A 17,942-nucleotide genomic window follows, 5' to 3' on the forward strand; every position below is an offset into this window, starting at 1 on the left:
CCAGAGACACCCAGAGACACCCACAGCCCTCCCGCCATTGCCTCAGCTCAGAGACACCCAGAGACACCCACAGCCCTCCTGCCATTGCCTCAGCTCAGAGACACCCACAGCCCTTCTGCCATCACCTCAGCCCCTCAGGACAGGAGTGGCCTCCCCACAGCCCTCTATACTAACAGCCTTGCCTGCTGGGGGGACCCAGACTGTCATGTGAGAGAGAGGGAAAGTGGAGCCCTGTGGCTCTGGGGCAGGAGGCCCAGTGCCTGCCCACTGTGGGACTGCCCTTGCCCAGGCCACTGGAACCTGCGAAGTCAGATAATTCCTACCAACACAGAAATTACCTTCTCTGTGAGCGCCTGAGAGAACAAAACAGTCCATGAGGTTAATGGAAAAGAGGAACTCTGCCCGGATACATAGGAGATCCTGCTAGAAATGTCTCAATGCCAAAAGAACAGTAACAGGGGTAAAAAAAAAATAAAGTATAAAAATGGGAACTGAAAAAGCATGGAAAACTGCTCTCCAGCTGGCGGGCTCCTCCTGGCTGCATAAACAGTTAGGAGACCTCAGGAAAAAAACAACTCTATCTAAGATGAACAACTGCACTTACACTGTGGTGTTTCTGCTGGTAGAGCCCGTGTGGTGCTGCACAAAAACAGTGGCAAGAAAGGGAAATTGAAAGCCTTGGAGGGGCTCTGGGAAGTCACCTTCTCCACAGCTGCTCCCTGTGGCCAAAAACACCCAGTTAGGGCAAGAGGTGGTGGACAGGGGTTGTGTGGGCATGGAGGTGTGAGGGCACTGGATCGAGCAGGGAACTGGGACACCTCCCCCTGTCCACGGTCCCCTGGGATGCCTCAGTCCATGGCTACATCCAATCCTCGCTGCTGGCACCAAGTCATCCCTCAGAGCATCCTCCCTTCAGGCTATCAGAGTCCAAGGCAATGGCCAGTCTTTCTTACTGACATTCCTATCCCTAAATACATTTTCACCCCAGAGATCATCTCCCTTACTCATCTCTCATCCCAGGCAACGCAACTTTGTGGGACTCCAACTCCTGCTTGTTAGCTCAAGCCAAAAGGAATAACTATCAACTAAGAATAAATACTAATTAACCTGAATCTTTCATCATATCGTGATCTGAACCAGATGCTATATCTATCTTTAACTTTAGGCTGCTTTGAGATGCAACCTCTAGCTGCAGCAGGCAAAAATAAGATTCCTTCTTTTGATAAAGTTAATTGTGGGCCTCAACAAGACACATTTCTTGGCAATACTGTGCTCTTATCTTTAAATGCTGTGAACTCACAAGGGTTTGAGAGGCCTTAAATCTTGAGTGCTTCCCATATGAGTTTTGTGATTGAGGAGAATTCAACCCAGGAACTTTCCCATGTCATGCTGGAAAAAGAGGTGCAGTGAAGACAGCTTTAACAGTGCACACAAGCGCTGAATAGAGGCTGTCTCTGAACACCCAGCCAAAGGCTGCACAAGAGCACAGCCGAGATTTAGCCCCCCAAAACAGGGGACAACAGGATGAAAGCCATATGGTATCTTCTGTTGAGCTGGTTGAAATCAGTGGTGCTTTATATTGGTTTTAGTATCAGAGAAAGAATAATAGAGCAGGGTTAAAACCAAAGATTTATTTGCCAAAGTGCATCAACATTTTCAAAGCTGCTTTGTTTAGATTTTTTCATTTGTTGGAAGTAGCTCCAATGTTTTCTAAATTACTGAAAACCACTGTTAAAAAATTCCTGTAACAAAACTGTGTTTTTCATTATGACTGTTGGTACTTATGCAGACAATATACATAGAGAGAGGAAACTATACAAACCAGACTTACTGTAAAAGCCAAGACCTTCTATAAATGCAGCTATGTTCTCTTGCAGAAAAATAGGTTAGTTGGGGGGAAATATTTTTGGACTTCAAAAAACAGTGACAGGGATACCAAAGAACTCTTGGCAAAAGCTGTGCAAAGCCAAATTCTGCCCAGTTCCACCTCTCAGGTACCTTCTGTGCAACAGTCTAGGCTGGTAACTAGGATTAGCAATTTAATCTTCACACCACTTCAGCATGGACATGTAAGTTTCAACAAGCCTGCAGATGAAGTAATAAAAATCAAGCCTCTACCATTTTAAAGTTGCATAAACAGTGTTTAAGTGGTTTAATAGTGGGGTTTGTTTGTACAGCAAAAATGTCATCATATAGAGCAATTCAGCAAGTCCAAAGATGTGTCCAGCAGTACCAACTCCCCAGGTGCTGGCACACCTTTCCAACCACAGACCCTCTGCTGCAGATCACCAAGGGCCTCTTGGTCTGTAAGACACACATCTCACTTGTGAGGCCAGACATCACCCAAACCCTTGTTACGTGGCACACGAGGAACTGCTCCTGCGTCCCATGAAATAGACCTTGCTTTCCTAGAAGAAAGCCCTCAAATTTGTGCTAAAGGAACGAATGGCAGCTCCATCCTCCTGAAGAGCTGAAATGGCTAAAAACACTGAGGATGAAGTACTGTTCTACCTTCTTGATGAGTCCAACCATCACCTACCTCCTCTCTGTCTTGAAAGTCGTCGTTTCCTAGGGTAGTAAGGCACTAGTGAGCAGTGAGAACCACACGAGATAACCACAAGTTACCTGATTCTTACCAAAACTGATGGGAATTACATAACCAATGCTTTTTTGAGAACTCTGTCAAATTTAATGCCAAAATTGCCCTTAAGTCTTCTATTTAGGGTAGTGGCTGGCTGTAAATCTCAAAAGGTACATAGTCAAGTGGAAACACAGGCCAGAGTTTCAGCTACCTGAACAGTCCCAGGTGGTCAGGTGTATTTTAGGTACTGAAAACAACTTTTTAAAGTCTAGTCAAGATGCCTTTCCTTGAACTGAAGGTTCATAATGATGAGTCCCATAACCAAAACTGCCATCATAACAAACGCACAGGCATCTCCTTTCCTGGATGTGGGTGGTTTTGATGCCTGCACTGGTTATAAGCAGCAATGTACTAAGGGAGTACAAAACCATGAAATTTAGGAAGATGAGTAATGTATGAAGTGTGGAGGCAGTGAGAGATGATCCTCATATTATGTGCTTTTATTTAATAATTTATAAATAAGTATCAGCTTTCCCCAAACTGCCCCTCAGCCTAGCAATTACATGTTGGCTAATTTCTGGTTAGTGCTGTTCTTTTATAATAACAAACTGTTCCCAAAGCCTCACATACAGAGAATTAGACAATCAAAGTACTGTGTGCGATTTTCCACTTAATTCATTCAGTTAGCTGCAATTAAAACAATACAATTCAAGGCCTTGTGTGTTTCTCTGAAAAAATACAAAACTTTACTTGTTACTATTAATATATACAACCTACTAGAAAGAGTTAACAAAGCCCCTTTGTCTTCACTGTTGTAGTAGAGTAATTTTCTTATCCTTTTCTGTAGATGCCCTGGCAGTCATCAATATTTCTTTCAGTTGCTGTTCTTCAAAAGAGACACGCTTTTCATTCAACTGCATAGAAAAAAAAAGGAATCCAGTGGGACAAATTCTCTTGGTGAGCAGATCCACTATAGCTGCCTGGGAAGGAATCTAGGTGAAGGTGCAGGGCTTGCATTAAGATGATCAAACCTATTTAGAAGGGAAGAGGCACCATTTTATCATGCAGTAATCAAATTTTTGTTAGATTTTACCTAGATATTTTACCTAAATATTTCATATTTCTAGAAAAGCAGTGTTTCACGGCTGCTGATCTCTGCTCACCCACTTTGTATAAATGACATACCAAGTTTCAGCATGACTATAGAATGTTTCCTTTGTTTGTTTCATGGAGCTTCACTAATGAAACCTAATGACAATCTAATTAACATTATACCAGATTTGTGGGTGCGAAAGAGGACAGAAGCTGTACCTGGCTCCACAAGAAAGCGATAAGCCACCCTATTAGAGCTGCTGTGACTGTCTCTCATACCACCAAGCTCCCCCAAAACCGGGCATTATTTCCATCAGTTATGAACATAGAGTGTGCAGTGCTCAGACAGCAGAAACATCCCTGCCTTCTGAGGATGCACCGTGTCGATCCGAGTCTCACAGTGCTTCCAGAGCTTCTGTGAGCAAGGTTTATCTCCACACTATTCTTGGTAGGAGACTATACTCCTGATGTGCTGGTCTTGGGTATGTTAATTCAGTATTTCAGCAGTGGTTCTTGACAGAGGCTTGATTCAACCTACTCCTGCAACAGAATAACAAAGCACTGATTTGGATCTGTACTCTTAATTACAACCCACCAATATAAATGAGCATTTCACTTAAGCTCAGTTCCTCAAGAAAGAACTATTGTCTGCTTTGATAAGATGGTATGAAATTTATCCAAACATTTATCAAACGATGTGAAATCTTATTGGAAGAATATGCTCTGAGATTTTGTGAATAAAGTCCCTCAGGATAAAGCAACACCAAAATACATGTCAGAGCAGTGAATCCCAAAGTCTGGTCCAAATACATGTCAGAGCAGTGAATCCCAAAGTCTGGTCCAAAGGGAATTCACAGCTCATCTAGTGCCCACTTTTATTCTTTTATTCCAGTACACAACAGCACAAAAAGGACAGGGCAAAATAAAGAACCAAAATCAGCATTTCTTTTCCAGAAAGGTAGACCTCTGCCAAACCCAGCTCCAAGAAACACTTTCCAGTATTTTTCTTCCTTCCAGTTACTGTTGTTTTACAAAGATATTACACAGTGATGAATAATAAAGAAGGCAATTCACTAAACAAAGTACCTATTCCAAAGTTATTTTTATTAAAAGAAATGCAAATACCATACTCATGGCATATGACTTTACACTTGAAGAATCTTGCAATTTGCATAAAATCTGGGTGAAAGAAATTTAGTTGAAAGACCACATCTCCAACTATTAATGAATATTCCCAGAAAATCTAACAAAAGAAAAAAAACCCAACCACCTCTGCTTGGCACGTTTCTTCCAAATGTGCTTTCTTAGCTTAGGTTGCTTTCATAGAGATAACACTGGCAGACGGCAACTGTATATGTTTTGTAATAAACATACTTTTGATATGGCATTTCAGGGCAATTGGATGAAAACTAAAAAAATTTTTATAAAGCTACATTTATCATCCATGTATATCAAGGATCATGTTATTACAATAAACTATGTAGAGTACAGCACTGTCCATGAAATCAGGGAGATATTTCATATCACTTTAATATGTTGACATTATCAACTGACCTATAAATACCAATAACATTTTCATTATCATCTACATTTAACCCTCTTCAAGCTTTCAAGTGCCCTTACGTCCAACACCCGAAAACATTCAATTCCACCAAGTAACTCCAAAAATCACATCAAGGAAGTTCTTTATTGGTTTCTCTCAATGACTTCCAGATTAAATCTGCTCTTCTATAATCATAGAAAAGGCTTTCTGTAAGTATCTAGTCTAAAAACACATGGTTGAAGTTAGATATTTTCCATGCTGCAACAACGGACCATGCAACTAGAAAATAGTTAATAACTCTCCTGATGACTCACATACTGAAATCAGTGCTGACTCTTAGTATCAGAAGAATGAAACCATATTTAAGAATTAAAATAAGATTGTGGAGCACGCAAAAGGATAGGTTTGGATCTGAAAGTATCTACCTTTTACCTACTCACCTTTCAGACACTTGGGCTTCATTAACTCCCAAGTATCACTGCAAGAACATGCACTATCAGTGCAGTGAGTGCATAAATGCCAGAATGCCAAGGTAAGGAAGAGGCAGACATGGTAAATCTGTTCACAGTAGTGTTCCCAGATTGATGCTAAAATAAGAGATAGGAGCTACATTCATTTCAAGTAAATACAAGATTATCTATACTCAGTTCAGGCCTTCTTTAGTCATCATCTACTTGGGAAGAAATTATAGCTTATATAGAACAGCATTCATTTTTCTCAGTGACAGAAAGTGAAAGTGAACATACTCTGGCCCTTCTCCAGTTCAGACCAAGGAGAGATCCATGCACAAATCCCTGAGGGTGACATCTACCCAGCCCAATACAGCTATACTTACCCATTCTGTAAGCTCCCAGATCAAAAGCAGTTGGCTCAAGCCTCTGGAATAACAAAGGTTTCACATCAAAATATTCTTCCAAATAGAAGTTGAGTATACAAATTTGCCATCTCTCCTTGTGACAAAAGCTTTCATCCATAATGTTTGCTAGGAGACAAGATTTTTACCACACCAGAGTGCAAAGAAACTTATAGTGGCCTTTCAGGCCTGTGCATCTTGAATAGTTTCAGTTATGAATGGACAAGTGTTCTTCACACCTCCTAGAACAGGGAAACAAAGAAGAGAAAAAGAAATCCTGGAGTCCTCCAGAAACCCAGCATTTCCACCTAGCTTTCTATTCAAGTATTTCTACCCTTGGCTGTTGATACTAAACAAACCCATGGATACACTGAATAGCAATAGATCATAAGCAGCTAATAAAATTACACTGAGCTAGACATCACTACTGTATTGAACAAAACAGATTCTTCCTTCCACCAACAATGTCTAGAGCAGACAGAAGCACAAAAGCTGTGTGATGACATCAGGGAAGGCAAATGGGCAAGCCGTGACAGCTGTATAAATTCTGTGGTTTGGTCCTGGAGTTTGTGGCTTCAGCCCCAGGTCCCAATTCCTTACCACAAACCACTAGAGATCTCTCTGAATAAATGCAGGGCCAGCTCCCTCTCAACGAGGCTCCATCCGATTTAAATATCATCCATGAAAAGGCCTGCAGCTGAAGCATCCTGCCATAGGCATGGCTACTCAGCACAGCTGTGGGCATGGCACAGCTGAGACCCTTTCAGCTTGATAACAGAAGAAAGTGCCCTGAGCACTTTCCATCCCTGCAGGCTGCCTGCCTTCTTGGACAGCCCCTTGGGAACACAACTCAGCTGCCTTCTCAGAATCAGACACGGAGGACTGCAGATTAATTAATGCTGCCTCTATCCCAGGGACATCCTGGGGCCCTTAATCACGGTCCTTAGCCATGCTCCTCTAGGTACTTTCCATGCATTAGGCAAAAAGGCAGGCTCTGTATGTCAGGGCTCCTCCAAGAAAGGGCTGTCCACCTGCAGCAGTACCTGCAGAGCAGCAGCTTTTGAACCACTCCACAGTCTAGGATGCTATTCCCGATATCCAAACATAGCTAGCTCAGCCTCTTAATGTCAGTCTTTCTGAACTGTGGCAGTGAGGCAAATGTGCATGAGCACCAGTGGTCAGAGCCACCCAGGCACTCCAGCTGACACAGGCTATAGATGAAAGTCACACATGGGGCAGCCCCTGCTTTGCATTTTGGTGCAGATGTACACAGAGAAAGGAGTGAGGGCAGAGCTGAGACAGTGGGAAGCTTAGAGAGGAGGATGTCTTACTTAAAATCACTCTAAAGCACATTACAAATCTGTTAAATCATTGTGGCTTACCCTGTATTTCAGAGTAAATTAGTAACTTTTCAGAGGGAGTGAAGAAACTACCACTCCACTTTTAAATAATGAAAATGCTAAAAAACCTACACTTAACAGCTCTAAAACTGCAGCAAGTCACCCACCAACACCCACTCCTCTTGTCAGCAGGCTTTTTTCAGCTTTGCCTATTATTTGTGTCAAGTCAGAGATGGCTAATGTTTGCTGTGCTTATCTGCTCAACTTTCAGGAGCCCCAAATGTTACAATATGTACCTGTGCCACTGACCTTTTTCGCCACAGCATTTTGATCTAAATAAGTAAAAACTGCAGAGTTTCCAAAATCATTTGGATTCACTGCTCTGAGTGCATAACTGTAAAAAATCTGCTTTAAGATTAACATCCAATTTTATTCGTGCCTGAGGCTTCACCACAGCATCTATTTTTGTAAGATTAACAGCAAGATCCCAGTTCTCCAGAAATGTAAAGAGTAACAGACAATTGTAAAAGGAAGATGATGTTTCCTAACCTGCTCTGCTCACATCCAAGAAGGTACATTTTCGTAGCCCTTCCCACACTGGTGTAATTTCTATTTGCGATTTTGCACCCACAACATACAGCATGTGTATTAGTCCTTCTGCCTCCCATTAGCTGGAATGCAAACTGTGGGTGCCAAAAAATACTAACATAAATCTCACATGTGCAAATCATCCCCTGAAAGACAGCTTTTACTCTGGAGGAGTTAAGAAACAGCCATCTTCCAGTACCTTGCACAACAGGAGTTTGAATCATCTAACTTGAAAATACAAGTATAGAAAACGAGCACTTGATATTTTGGCCAATCCATTTGAAATGAGTATACATAAAAACACTTCTTTTTGGACATGGCAACCTGAGGACAAATTGAGGGTCATTTTTAACCTAAACATCAGAGGAGATGCTGCTTTAAATAGTGCCTTTGGTATCTGTCAATTAGAGCTATTGCATTGCTGTCAACTTGCACTCCTGCTTTAGTTCCAGCTTTGCTCCATCCTACACAGAACCGTACAAATCAATTGTCTCTTGAAAACTGGAAAGTGAAATTAATAAACTGTGAGAAAAGCTGATTCATAAAGCTGACACTCCTGTGCCCAACAACCCTGGGTTTCTCCCCTCCAGCTAGTGGCTTCAGATAGGCAGGCAAAGTGGTAAAAGATTATCAAATTGCAACTGTCATTCCTGACAAAATGCATCTCAATGCTGGAAGGAATTTTAGGTTTTAAGCTAAACCACCACCTCAAAGGGTTCCTCAGAGCCTGTCAATATCTGTACTTTGGATGGAAAGCTACCACTGAGCGCAGTGTGTCCAACATACAGAACCTGCCACAAAATGAAGTTCTTCATAAGAAAGCTCATCTCAGTCCTGGTTGGTAACAATAACAAGGAGACAAGATGAGACCATCAGTCTCAATTGTGAAGACAATGTTTTCCTCCCATATTATTCTGTCTGTCATGTTCCCTTCAGGTTCCAAAGGAATCCCTGTCTCATACATCATTATTTCCCACAAAGCCTGAAAGCCCTCAGGGGGGGTTTCTTCCTGCCCACTGTACCAGCCTTGAAGTCTGAGTACCTTCAGAACAGTGACAGAGGCCTCTGCCAGCAATAAAGGGGAACATCTGCATACCAATTAAACTGCTGAGCGCTGAAGAGTAAAAAAAAGAAAAAAAAAAGAGGGGGGGAAAAGCCTTGAAAGTAAATCTGAGCCAAGTTCTAATTAATGCCCTAGGCCCCGATTCACCACAGCACTTAGGCATGTAGTTAACTTTAAGCATGTATTTAGTTCCATTGAAGTCAAAAGACAGCATCGGAGAGGCAAACTACATTAGCACAATTTAATACTCTTTGGGCTAATTAATCAGCCATAAAAATTAACTATGAGAACTGTATTCCTTATTCCCCTCACTGTGGCATTTCCAGATGAAAATACTTGAATGTCGCTGGAATAAGCAAAAAAGCGCTACTTGTTTGGCTGTCATGGGGTGCTTGGTCCTACAGCTGTGAAGGCCAGTCCATAAGAACAGCTATAGGAACTGAGCTCTCTCCACATCACAGCCTACTGTCTGTATCTTCTATGTGGTGGCAGCTCACAGACACAAAAAGCACAGCCCTTGTCCTGAGGAGCAGTAATTGAAGAAACAAAAAGAACTGGCAACAGAGAAGCAGAGCCACCAGGCAATGGATGGCACATCAGAGACTTCTTTCCTTTTCTCTGTAAAGAGGCATTTGCTCCCTGTAGCACATCAGTGTCAGCTGTGATTGGAGGTGGCAAAGGAAAGGCAGCAGACAGGGCTGGGTAAGCAAGGGAGGCTGAGGGCAGATGCAAGTTTCGAGACAGAGCAGGTGAGGTTGCCAAGGAGGCACCGTCAGGCAGAGCTGGGGTGAGGGGAACTGTGCTGGTGTCTAAAGGCAAGGCAGACTGGAGTCTGGCCCAGCCCCAGTGTGGGCAAGGGCTAAACTCTCCTCCGTTTCAGTGCAGCAGGACTAAGCCCTGTAAAAAAGAAGCCCAGAGTGCAACCTCCACATAGCTGAATTGTCCCAGATACATCCAACCCTTTTCTTCACTTGGTAAGCCCAGCATGGTGAATGGCTGCCAACACTGCACCAACAACACGCAGGATAGATGTGGCCTAAACATGGGCTCCAAGGGTCAAATGTGACCAACTTCTGAGGTCCTGTTGACTTCAAAAAAGCATGTGTAAGAACCAACCATTCTGTAAATCAGAATGCAAGGATACAAGTTGGCTGATAAGGGTGTTCCTGCTACGGATTTCTGCCAAAATGAAGCCACAGAAAGTTTGCTGAGTATCATTAATGCTGCACATGGACCTATAAAAGCAAGAAAAATGAAAGCAGGGGACATAAACTCCTGGTTGACCATCCTTCTTTATCTCATCCATCATGAAAACAAAAAAGAACAAAAACAACCCTCCAAAAATTGGAACACCATGAGGATAAAAGAAAGTACCAGCACAGCTTTTCAGATTAACTTTGAATTTCCTTGCTTTCATTGGTTTAAGAGCTCTATTGTTACTCTCTTGGTTTCTTTAATTGCAGATACTAAAAATTCTTTTATCTTTCAAAGTCTTTAGAGTATGTTATATAATTACGTAATTAAAGCCTCTTTCAACTGGATATAATTTACTCTATAGTTTACAACAGCTGCACTAGAGCTATTACAGTTTATCATTTAAAAGCCTAATTAGAGGCTTCTTAATTAGTGGATCCTTCAGTCACTAGACTGTGACTGTGTAAAATATGCTCAGCAGCGATTGCATTTTACAAATCTACATGAAATGTTTGTGTGAAAACAGGGTGTGTACAAGTCCAAAAAGACAGTGCTTGTCCCTGCAGGTCAGCCCATCTGAGCATGCAGAGCTCCACACAACATCTCCACTCCCCTATCTCAGTGCCCCGTTGCTCCACACAGCCTTTCCCTCATGCATGTGTTGCTGGGAACTGCCAGCACCTCCCAAAACAAGACCCCAGCCTCCCTGAGCTGATGTGACTGTTGCCATGTTCAAACACGACCCAAAGAGACAATGGGGCTGTGCCCACTGACTGCCCAGGCCAGCTCTTACATGGTTCATCAAAAGCTTTCTCCAGCAAACTCAGCTCCTAGCTGCTGCTGCTCTCTCCCTCAGGAGCTCTGCTCCATGCTGGATTCTGCACACACTTGTTCTGTGCTGCCCAAAGTACTCGTATCACAAGAAGGAAGAAGAGGGTAGGAGCCTCTCATTTATAGCCACCAGCACATATTTCTCATTAATCACCACCAAACTAGCAGTGGGTCACTGAGATTCTAAGTGCAATATTTGCCCAGAGGAAGGACTGTAACTCCTTCATCCTCTCCCCTGGGTGGCACAATGCCAGGGAGCAGCTAAAGCAAATCTTAACAGGAATCACTCCCTCGAATGAGCCTCATACGAACTGGGGGCTCACAGGCCCTGCCGCTCAGTGAGCAAAGAGCTTGTCCAGACCATACTCTGGAGGACTGGTAGGGTTTTGTTCAGTTTTCTGCAGCTTGTAACACAGCAGCTGTGATATAGTGGGTCAGATTTGGTGCCTGCCAGCCTTTGGGAGTGTTGCTTTAAACAGTACAGTGACAAAATCATGAGTTCTTGTTGACTGCAGGATAATATAAATCAGCTATTGAAAACCTGTATCATTAGTGCTATTGCTTTCCAGTGGTAGATGGCTGCAGTAATGGATTGGCCTCTCCATCTCATCCTCCCACTGGAAAGCAACATATACAAGACCAATCAATAACCTGATCTAAGTTACTTGTAGACATGTCAGGTGCAAATATCACCCTATCTCAAAAGGTTTTAAAGACCAGGTACTTTTGCAAAATTTAGGCCAGGCAACAAATTGCTTTGGATAACTTGTCATTATGGTGGAGAACAGCATAACCAGACCCACCCACACTGTTACACACGAGTTTTAAATAGACAGGAAGTAATTCTATTGTATGCATGTATTACTTTGTGGGGTCAACAGCTCAAGATGTTCCATTTGAAAAGCATTTTCTAGAACAGCCATATTGCTGAAGAGCCTGTTTGATGGGAAATAACTATACTATTTCATCATGGAATTTGCCACTAATTTCTACAGCTGAAATCCTAAAATACTTCCAAAAGCAATACCAAAATCCACGGTCATTACTAGGGCCAGAATTTTATCCTATTGTGTCATAACATATTACCCACTTAATGTAGTGTTGTCAAACCTGAAGTCAGTGGAAACTCTACAGGTCATAGCCTTGTTTCCCCATGGATCAGTGGAGAGGATAGAAAGGGGTTTAAGGGCCTTCCCTACATAAATGTGGCATCACTTTGATGCCATTACTATGACTAAAGCATGTACATGTTTCTATCCCTGACCCCATCCCTTCCACCTGCACACACACACAGAGGGGATATGATCAAGTAGATTTTAAAGCAGGTCAGAGGCACAGATATTTCACAGTTATCATGTTACAGCCCCCAAGGATGTCCATGGACACACATGGAAGTGAATGCAAGTTGAGTCCTGGCTATATATTGAGTCCTGCTGTGACACTGACATCAGGACAGTCTTTTTGGGGGAGAAAACAAACACAGGCCAGGGCTTTCCGAAAGGTGAGCTGTCACCATCTGAAAACAAGCTGCCTACAGATTTAACTGAGAACTTCACAGGGATATCCTATTTCTTTGAGCTGACCTTCTTAGAAAACTTTGTACTCTGAACTTCTGGAAATCCTTGCACCTTAAATCAAACACCCTTTTAAACAGGTCCTTGTACAACACTTAGATTCCATGGCCTGCATGGTACTGATACCGACGTTCTTCAGTAAATTCAACAGCATCGGAAGTGATGTCATAAAAATGATTTCACCTGATTAATTTTGCATTGTCTTCTGTGACAAGAGCAGGAGAGGAAAAGGAAGGTGGTGGCTAGGTTCAGGTAGCCATAACCATAAAGCAGAGGAGCAGGCTGAAGACAGAGGAGGAAATAACATCATATCAATATGCTTTGTACTCAGTTTGCCTGCTGGTCCAAGCAAGTACCATGAACTCCCTTCTCTTCACAGCAGGGCAGCCATGCTGCACCCCACCCTGGAAAAGCCTGGGAGAGCAGAGCACAGGACAGCCAGCGGCTTGGCAAGGCCAGGGACCCTCTGGAACAGGGGGCCTGCAGCAGATCCCACCAAGACAGCTCACCAGCCCAGCTCCCTCAGCACCAGGGCACCACGATGAGGAATCCAAGCACCTGCACCCAGCCCATAGCCATCCCAGCTACACAGGCTGGTAGCTGATGTGCTCCAGCCTCAGGGCTGCTGCCTGAACCTTTGGGGTCAGAATAAAGAAATGGATCTCTCTGGCAGTCAAGAGATCCCTTTTTATGGGGGCAGGATTATGGATTATCATTTTGTGTAGATCTCTGCTCTTCTCCACCCCCACAGCTTTTTTCTTCTTAAATAAATGAAAACATACCAGAAGAGCTCAGTGTCTTCTTTCAAGACTTCTCTATTTCACTAACTTGTTCCAACCTCCATCACAGCTCTTTCCTTGTCAGCAACTGTACCACTGCGCTATACCTCTGCCCACGCAGAAATGCACTGGCTGAAGGTATGAACTGGAATCTCTCCGTTAAAGGAACAAGCAGGCATCCCAGAGACTGACACAGCTGCTATTTGCATGTAAAAGAGGAAAAGAGGTGCATGACTGAGCCCAAATTAGCATGAGCAAAGCCTCCCACCGCATTTGCAAACTACAGCTTGCACAGTGGTGCTAATAGAGGTGCACACTTTCCTCACAAAGAAGGATTTCTACCTCAGCCATAAGGAAACTTGTATAACAGTGGTCCACAGAATTTAGCATGAACTTCTAAACCTGTATTTTTCTAAAATATACAGAGTGCTAGAAAAAGAGAAAAACAGTGGATGCAGGGTTTAATTTCATCTCCACTTCCAGCTTGATTCCTGAAACTGACTACCTCAGAGAGACATGTTTTGTAAGGCCTCCATCGCTTCTGTATCCCTAGATTTCTGAATGTCCAGAAATAGTCACAGCACTCAGTGCATCTAAAAATGAAAACCAAAATAAACAGGGCAAATGCAGATCTAACGTTCCATTTCCATCTTTTGATAAAGGAGAACCATTCCTTTTCAATATCAGCTCTTTCAAAGGGATGCTCTTGGGATTCATTTATGTCTGCAAAGTCTTGCTGAAGACACACACTTCATAAACGATAAGATTTCCAGATTTTAGCACAGTCTTTGTCTCTCTGTCTGTGTACAGATACCTAAGCATCCATGTCTGTGCCTATGCCTATTGAGTCAGAAAAAGAGGATTAGATGTCTCAAGCAGACTGTTCAAGAAGTGCAATTTTATTGATCCCCCAAATGAAACTGCACTTTGAGGTGATGCAGAGAAGTTGTAGACTCTTTTTACTTTATCCTCATACTTTCATGGAAGCTGTTGGAACAATTCAGTGCCTCTGCTATTTCTGCTGTAGGTTTAGCTCATCTGAGAAACTAGAAAGAACAGTAAATGCAGACATTAATGGTAATAAAAATCAAAGCTAAGCCATACATGAAGAGAAACAAATTCCAAAATGAAAAATTCGATTACACAGTACCTGTCTCCTGTCTTGACTTCCTCATTATACGTAGAAATTAACCCTGTCATTAAGTACTTTGATCAGGCTGTACATAAACAGCTTATAATGGCATGAAATCTACCACAGCAAGCAGGCAAATGAACGAGTGGAGAAATACTGACATTTGGGGCTGCTGTCAGACATCAAGTGCTCCTACTCCCTCAGGGCCAAACTGCTAGAGTAAATGGGGTTACTCGGAGGATTAATTGTTCCCTCCTGGTTTGCACTACTTCCAGAAAGTTTCAGTAATAATATCCAAGAGGCTATCATTTGAGATCACTAGCACTGTTTTAAGACCTCTGAGAGATTTATAAACTGGGCTTTGTAACTGCTCTTTAGGCTAAAATTTGGTATAGAAATTCTCAGCACACAATTGACCTGAAGCAGTATCCCACCTTTTTAAAGTGTTCTGAGGTCAAAAGAGGAAAAACAGCATTTAAAGTAGGAATAGTCACTATCATCTATCTACCTAGAATTAATGCACGAGAGGAGACATGCCCATGGTCAAACTGGTCCAGGTTTGCATTGCTCAGAAATGAGGTATGGCACCATTTCACACACTCCAGCTCCAAGTATTTGTCACTTACATTTGGAGAATTTCCTTATAGTAATGCCTATTATAAGCAAGACTTCTGGGCAATTCAGAGTTTTTTTCTGGTTGGTTTGTTTATTTGTCAGGATTTTGGAGCAGAAGTTGCTTTCTTCTGGGATGCATTTAATGCAATGTAACTTTACTTACTTGTGATCCTTTCTAAATTCCTTGCACACACAGACTGCCATGAGATCAGAGGCGGTCAGGCCAACGGGGTCTCTCCCCAGCTGTGTCCCTGGTTTGCCATCTCAGAGCCTTGTTTTCACGCAGCTGTGTTTCCTGCTGGCTCTTCCCACCTCTTTGCTCAGAAGACCCTCAGCATGGAGACAAGCCGTGAGGGTGCCCAGGTACAACATCTGCCCCTGAGCACTGCCTGGGGGCACTGCACTGCATTTCAAAAGTACAGCTCAGATGCTCTCTGCTTTCCTAGGTTAGCTGTGATGGGGCTCTGGTGATTTACCGAGGACAGTAGGCACAGACATAAGGGAGGAATCTTGATCCAAAAGAGGCAGTTTTCCACTGTCTTCAAGATGGCCAAGATTTTACCTTTAACAACCTAATAAAAGCTTGGAAAAACACTGAGCAACCGCACATATTATTTGTTTCTGCATATATTGCTAAACATATTTCAGAGCAGACATTTTATTACTCCTAAAAGCACTAAAGCCCAGTATTTCCCTCACTTATCATAACCCATTCTCTTATCCCATTGCTACAATCAGCCCCAGGATGTTATCGAAATACATTGTTCGACACAGCTATAACCACAACTCAGACAAACTCAGCCATAGACCAAAACATCTGAGCCAAAACAGCACAGGCACCATTGAACTTCCCAGAATACTGCTCTTAATCTGTAAAGCTGCATAGCTGTGCTTACTCATGCCCCACACACCAGTTGTGTGCCCACAAAAATGCTTCTTTCCAGATCCCCAAATACTCAGGCAGTCCCTTCTGTACAGTCAAGCAGAGAGTGCAACCATGCCACACCAACATGGGTATACACAGAAGATATCACAGTAAGACACTGTGCAAGAGGTGGAGTTATCTGAAGGCAGCGTTTTTACATTTGCTCTAATTGACCAGCCCAGTTGTAGCACATGTGTAGTCCCTGGTAATAAAGAAATAAGCCATTTATTTTGACTTTGCAATTCCTGTTCCAAATAATTTACTTGAATATTGCTGGGTATTTTGCCTACATTAAAAGCTGTAGTAAGGGCGTACCTAAAATTTCTAGCAAACCTAGCAATCCAGGCTGCAAATGCACATTCTGTATACCAACTACCAACTACTAGCATTATCATTTGATATTTTTAAAATACGCCAGCTTCCCTTGTAAAAACAATTCACTATTAATATCAATTTTACGTAACTAGCAGCATGCCAGGGATTTCTCACAGATCCCATCCCTTAAGAATCCCCAGAATTCAGCAAGGTGATCAAATCTCATATGCGAAGTCTTCCAGTGATTACTCTCTTCAATTCACCTCTTCAGTGCTCTGGAGTTTGCTTCTGTTCCCACAGAGCATCCAGCCTTCCTGTGGGATGCAGAGAAGATTAAGGGCTCCACTCCTGACTGAGCAAGACATTTTTAAGCATGTCTTCTCTGTAAGTGCATGTGTTGGTTTAGTAATCAATGACATCCCCTAAAAGTATAGTCAATCAAGTTTTACACACTTCTCTGAATAGCTGATGCATAAACTAGGAAAATGCACTGGCACAGCTTTGGAGCTGCTCTAGAGAAACTCACAAATAATGTACTTTGGCACTGAAACATATCAGTCAGGAAAAGTATAAACAAGAGGAGCAGGAGCAGCTACAGTGGCACTGCTTTTCAAAACACACTCAATGGCTGTTGGGAGGCAAGGCTGAGCCTTCTGTTAGGTTTAAAACTGAACTTGGGAAGGAAAGCAGCTGCACAGGGATGCAGATGAGTCACAGAAGATATGTGAGAAGCTGACCTACCTAAAATCTTTCAGGGGCTGGTGAAAATTGTAGTCAAGATCAAGTTTTATTAAAGGGGTTTTTTTACTAAATCTGTGTTCCTGGCTTTACACAGGACTTAAAGTAGGGTGGTAACGTCATTCTATTAGTAACAAATCCCAGCCAATGAGAACAGCACATATTCCCAAAGCCAGCTGGACAGTGGGGCCTCCTGAGAGGTAAAGCCTGGGGCCAGTCCCACAGATGTAACCAGGATACCAGCACCTGCAGTGGCTATTGAAGCTAATGGGAATTGCTGTACTCAGCACCACTGATGTCTGGTGTCCAAGAGAGGAATTTGTGATTTTTCATGAGCTTATTGATTAGAGACGGAGTCTGTCACAAAGACACACCTTTGAAAGGAATTGAAGTTTTCAGCCCTTGTGTAGATGCGCACCCATGGGCTTCATTCTACAAGATGAGGTTTGAATCCCAGCCACATATCTGAGAAGTCAGTATCTCAGTACACTTGCTGTGTGTTCATCAGGGAAAATCTTCTCAAACAGCTGCAATTAAACTCAGGTCACACAGGAGGAGAGCCTTGCTTTGGTACATCCAAGTCCTCCTGACAGCAGGCTGGGGCTTATGGGTGGAAGAACATAGGTCTACTGGAAAGCATGCTAAATGCAACTGCCTTCAGGATGTGATAAATGTCAGGAAGGCAGTACACAAAGCATGTCCAGACTTGAGTCAGAGAACAAAAGTGTGAAGTGTGTACCTTAGTACAAGGTCTAACTCACTTTCACATCCACAGGCCC

The 17,942-nt window shown here is 42.8% G+C and overlaps 1 long non-coding RNA gene across 17 annotated transcripts in view; it reads right to left on the reverse strand.

Moving 5' to 3' along the window:
- Positions 1-17,942, reverse strand: part of LOC121667115 — a 142,538-nt gene that overhangs the window by 82,853 nt on the left and 41,743 nt on the right. For 10 of the 17 annotated variants that reach the window (XR_006016928.1, XR_006016922.1, XR_006016927.1 and 7 more), the window contains 2 exons: positions 6,052-6,311; positions 1,612-4,213 (listed from right to left, as the gene is read on the reverse strand). This is a non-coding gene — a long non-coding RNA (uncharacterized LOC121667115). Of the gene's footprint in view, positions 1-1,611; positions 4,214-5,656; positions 5,804-6,051; positions 6,312-17,942 lie in introns of those variants that run through there. The other 7 variants (XR_006016924.1, XR_006016923.1, XR_006016919.1 and 4 more) reach the window with 5 other exon arrangements.

Source organism: Corvus kubaryi, unplaced genomic scaffold, assembly GCF_017639235.1.
Source record: "Corvus kubaryi isolate FWS band 111438036 unplaced genomic scaffold, C.kubaryi_AGA036_p1.0 37357, whole genome shotgun sequence".
NCBI lineage: Eukaryota > Metazoa > Chordata > Aves > Passeriformes > Corvidae > Corvus > Corvus kubaryi.